Genomic DNA, 6,000 nt, shown 5'->3' on the forward strand with positions numbered 1-6,000 from the left:
TTATCCTGGAGCACTGGAAACATTGGACACTGACCCATCCATGACAAGGTCCAGAAATCTCAGCAAGAGTTGATTTACCACAAAGTAAAGAGCTCTTTGTCCTCTATGCCTTTCTATAATATGGCAAGGAGGAAATTGGAAATAGTCCAGCTATGAGAAAACTACCTAAATGCCTGCACAGATCTATTCCTGATCTCTAAGGACTCTTTTTCAATGAAGCCCTGGGCATCAGATCTTCATGGCTTTCTCTGAACAAAGATTATTTCATTGTCCTAAGAAGTTTTCTCAGTCCATCTAATAAAGGGAGAATTGAGAGGCAAGTACCCAACTGTGTCTAAATGAGAAAAGAGACTTTGTTGAGAATATGAACCTTTCCTACCATTCCAAATACTTTTGGGCAATAGGACATTGTTTATTTATCAACATTGATCCTCCAAGACCTTTGTGTAATAACTGCTCTACATTTAGGATTAATCTGAGAAGGAACTCATCTCTACACTTAAGTACCTAAGAATTAACTCCCTTTAGTACCATGTACTTTTTCAAACGGCAATGTAGCATAGTGGATAGGTTTGGGATCCAAAAAACCTAGGTTTGAATCCTCCCTCAGATACTAGCTGTGTAACACTGGACAAATTTCTGGGTCTCAAATACCTCCTCTGTAAAATGAGGATAAAGAGAATTTGAGTTCATGACCTCAAAATTTCATTTCACCTTTAAATTTGTGACCCTATGATTCTCTTCACAGCTCTATCTCGGGGTTCTTTTAGTCTCCTTCAGCTTTATTGGGTGACCTGGGACACATTCTTTGACTCTCTTTTTCTCCCCTTAATTGGATATAAGGAGAATGCATTTGAGAACAAAAAAAAAAAAAAAAAAAAAGTGGAGGAAAGGAAAAAAAAAATAAGTGTTGGATCTGATTACCAGCCATCACAACTATGTCCAGCTGTTTGAACAGGCAGAGGAGGAAAGGAGGTGGTATCCTGTGTGAGAGGGTGTGTAAGGAAATATGGGGGTAGGGAGAAAAGAAGAGAGTAGAAATCATAACTCTCATTCCCTAACTTGAATTTTCTTTTAAAACTCTTCACTCATTCATTTTTTAAAAAATTTTCTCCTTCTGCCCACACTGCCCCATCCTCAATTGAATCATATGTTTAAAAAAAAAAAAAGGAACAATATAATTATAGCAGCTCTTTCTGTGGCAGCAAAGCATTGAAAGCTGAGGGAATGCCAATCAGTTGGGGGATGATTGAACAAGTTAAAGTATATGAATGTAATAGATTGTACTTTGAGAAATTAGGAAAGGAAGAGTTTCAGAAAAACCTGGGGAGACTTATATGGACTGATACAAAGTAAAATGAGCAGAACCAAAATAATAATCCACATCTACACTGCAACAGAAATGTTGTAAAGACAGTGAAAGACTTAGTAACTAATCAACACAATTAGTTACATTTGTCAACACAATTACCCACCATAATTCCAAAAGACTCATGATGAAACATGCTATCCACCTCTAGACAGAGAGCTGATGAACTTAGAGAACAAATTGAAACAGTTTTCTCTCTCCCCTTTTTTTTTCTTTCTTCTTTCTTTTCGGATCATAACCAATACAGAAATTTATTTTACATGAGTATACATATTTGTAATGGGTTTTGTTTTTCTTGTCTTCTCAATGAGCTAAAGAGAAGGAGGGGGAATAAAAATTTGGAACTGAAAAAAGAATTAAAAAGTCACTGTGCACATAGCATTTTCACTCTTTTTGCTTTTGTTTTCTTGCATTTTATTTTTTCTCATTTTTTTCCCTTTTTGAGCTTATTTTTCTTATGCAGCAAGATTATTGTATAACTATGTATACATATATTGGATTTAACATGTTTAACATATATTGGATTACTTGCCATCTAGGGGAGGAGGTGAGGGGAAGGAAGGGAAAATTTGGAACACAGGTTTTGTAAGGGTCAATGTCGAAAAATTATTCTTGCATATATTTTAAAAATAAAAAGCTTTAATAAAATAAAATATCTGGGGATCAAACTATCAAAGCACAAAAGAAACTAATATAGATCAATTACAGAGTATTCCTTTAAGAAATAAAAAATAATTTAAATAACTAGAGGAAAAGTCAGTAGTCAAGGCTAGGCTATGTCAATATAATAAACATGACAATACTACCCAAAAAAAGTCTCTGTGCTATACATATACATATAATTACTAAAATTCTGTATCCATGGAAGAGAAAGGAAAGAAGGAAGGAAGGAAAAATGAAGGAAGGGAGGGAGGGATAAAGGGAGGAAGAGAAAGAAAAAGAAAAGAAAGAAAGAAAGAAAGAAAGAGAGAAAGAGAGAAAGAAAGAAAGAAAGAAAGAAAGAAAGAAAGAAAGAAAGAAAGAAAGAAAGAAAGAAAGAAAGAAAGAAAGAAAGAAAGAAAGAAAGAAAGAAAGAAAGAAAGAAAGAAAGAAAGAAAGAAAGAAAGAAAGAAAGAAAGAAAAAAGAGAGGAAGGGAGGGAGAGAAGGAAAGAAGGAAGAGTAAACTTTTGTAGTAAATATGCATGGTCCAGCAAAACAAATTTTCATATTGGCTATGTCCAAAAATACAAGTCTCATTCTGTATTTTAAGTCCATCACCTTTCTAATACCTTTCTAATGAGTGATGGGTTGTGTGTTTCACCAGTTTTCTGGAATGGTGGGGCTATCATTAAACTTCAGTGTTCTAAAGTCTTTCAAAATTATTGTTGTTTGTTTGTAATGTTGTTGCATTGTGTAAATTGTTCTTCTGGTTTTGCTTGGATGGCTGTGCAATACTTCATAAAGATCCTCCCAGTTTCCTCTGAAACCGTCCGTTTTGTCATTTCATATGGCCCAATTATATACCATTACATTCATATGCCCAATTTTTTTCAGACATTCACCATTTGATAGCCAATCATTTTAGTTTCCAGTTTCAGACTACTATGAAAAGGACTGCTGAGGTTCTCAGGGACTTTTCTTCTATGAGGCACTGGCCTGGAGTCCTACTCTGAGATCTTATCTATCTTGCTCAGTCTAGGGCCAGGAAATACTAGCACCACCATGTTGGGTCCCTCCCCTTTACTGTCTTGGCTTAGATGTGAACAAATCCCCTTTTCCCTTAATTCGAATAAGGTATAAGGTAAGGTTTGAACTTTTCCAAAGGAACTTAATTGGGAAATTAAAGAAAAAGCAAAAGATGTTGAAATGGCAAGAAAATGAGTGTAATGGAAGAGCATAGACTAATTCTCCTTGTCCAGTCTGGCACAGCTTGCAGGGCATCCAGTCACTTTTTCTTTTTCCTGTATCCATCCTGATTTGGGTACTAGGAGGAACTTTTAGACTTTTAAGCCAAGTGCTAATGTTCTGCCAGCATTTTCATCTCTTCCTTGTAACTGTTTCTGAGTCTTCCCTCTCTATCTTTCCCCTTGGAAGAAAACATTTCCTGGTTGTACTTCAGGTAATCCTGCATTCATCCACCAGTAATTTCCTTCATCCATCCTGGAGGCTTTCTGGGTCCCCAAAATATCTACCTTGGTACTAACACATTTCTCTTTTTCCTGTTTAGTTTGCCTGAAATATATCCCATAGCTCATAATTAAGGTCTATTCTACTCCTTTAGTTTACAGTAACTCCTTCACCCTTGTTCTGGTTTAGAATTTCAACTCAGTCCTTCTAAGGATTAAGGAATCTCAAAAACAGAAGTTCTTATGAGAGAAGTTTCCAAATAAATGGCAGATCTGTAACCAGAGTGAGGCAGGTAGGGCTTTGCAGCAGGCATCTGGAGAACAGAATAGAGTTGGGAATAATCTTCAAAATTCATCTGGAAACAAGTTGAGGTACCTGGGTATAGCTGAAGAGAGGAAGATCATAATATGGGGGCTGCCCTCCAATAACAATAACAACAATAACATTTATATAATGCCTTCTTTATGCCAGACACTGAACTGAGTACTCTACAAATATTATCTCATTTTATTTTCATGCCAGCCTTTGAGGTCAGTGCTATTATTATTATTTCCATTTTACATTTGGGGAAACTGAGGCAAAAGAGATATTAAGTGAATTACCCAAGATCACACAGCTAATAAGCATGTCTGGGGCTGAATGATGCTAATCTCAGTGATCTATTTACTAAGTGATAGGCTTAAGAAGCCCCATGGGACAGGGAAAGCTCTGACTCAGAAATCAGAAAAATTGAGTTCCAGTCAGGCCTCTGATGACACTTCCTGTGGGACCTCATTGACTAAGACACTAAATTCCCTGATATTGTGTTTATTGTTCAATTATACAGTTGTGTCCAACTCTTTGTGACTTCATGGGCCTTACTGTCCATGAGGTTTTCCAGTCAAAGATACTGGAGTGGTTTGCCATTTTCTTCTCCAGCAAATTAAAGCAAACAGAAGTCAGTTGACTTGCTCAATATTACACAGCTAATGTTTTGGATCAGATTTGTTTTCCTGACTTTAGGTATAGCACTCTAGCCACTGAGCCACCTAGCTGTTCCTGATCCTGTGTTTATACATCCATAAAAATGAGGTCCTCTGAGGTCTCTTTTAGCTCTACACTTATGGTCATTAAATCCTGTAATTTTGGTCCAAAGTGTCCTTAGACCGAATAAAGAGAGTAAGATTAAAAGACTTCCATTAGGAGAGGTACTCCAGGCTAAAGAGGAGGCCTGTGGGTTCAGGGAGTGGTTAGAGAAGCACAAGTGCTGTGAGATAGAAGGTCTTCTCTCTCCAGGATCCAGAGGAATCTGTTTTTCAGGTAGCCAATCCTACTGTCTTCTGTCCTCAGAGGAAGGATACAGTCCTTTCCCACCTCTCAAGACCAGATCTTACCCACCATCTGTCTTAAGAAGGAAGAATGAGTTTGGGGGTTTTGAATGCACTGAGGACAGGGATGATGATGGTAGAGGGAAGAGGTGAGTGCATAACTAAGAGCCTGCCACTCCTCCTTACCCAGACCCACTCGCTCTCATACTTACTCCAAAGTAATCATCCTGACCTCCCTTGGCATAACTAGCACTTATCAAGAATAATTAGTTTAAGTAGGAAGCTATCTTACTGTAGCTACCCTCCTCTTAACAACCAACCTCCTAGAAAAAAGCTGGTGCTCCTATTTACCTCTACTTCCTCTCCACCCACTCACTCCTCTCTTTCCAAGGTTACCAAGAATATCTTAATTGCTAAATCCACTAGCCTTTTCTCAGAACTCACCTTTCTGGACCTCTCTCCCTTTCTTGGCATTATTAGCCACTCCCTCTTCTTGAAAACTCTCTCCTCCCTCAGATTTCATGATACTGCTTTCTCCTGCTTCTCTTACCTGTCTGACTCCTTGACTGGATCATTTAATCGGTGTCCCACCCAGAACTGTAGGTTCTGTCCTGGGTCTCACTTCTCTCACACTTTCTTTCTCCATGATCTCATTAGCTCATATGAATTCTATTATTATCTCTTTGAAGATTGGTATTTCAAGTTCTAATACTTTCCCCTGAGCCCAGTCCTACATTTTCAATTTGTTGCTAGACCTTTGCAATTGGAGGTGTCATTGCTATCTCAAATTCAATGTGTTACCTTTTCTCAAAACCCATCTTTCTCCAAAACTTCCCTATTTCCTTTGAAGACACCATTGTCTTTTAGTAACCTAAGTTTATGAGCTCAGAATCATGCTTGATTCTGCCTTCTTCCTCACCCCATACCTCAATAGCCAATCAGTCGCCAAGGTTGATTCTACCTCTGCAACAAACCTCCTATCTGTCTCTTCTCCACTCACAGAGCCACCACCCTACTTCAGACTCCTATTATCTCTTTCCCAGGTTATTGCAACAGCCTCCTTTCAAGATTTTGGGTTTCCAGATTCTTCTTCTTCTTCAATCTATTCTGCATAGTTTCCAAAATTATTTTCCTAAAGCATATCTAACCATGTTATTTCCCTGTTTGCAAATCTTCCCTGATGTTCTATTACCTCCAGGATAAAATAAAATCTCTTC

The sequence above is a fragment of the Sminthopsis crassicaudata genome, chromosome 4, assembly GCF_048593235.1.
Source record: "Sminthopsis crassicaudata isolate SCR6 chromosome 4, ASM4859323v1, whole genome shotgun sequence".
Taxonomy (NCBI): Eukaryota; Metazoa; Chordata; class Mammalia; order Dasyuromorphia; family Dasyuridae; genus Sminthopsis; species Sminthopsis crassicaudata.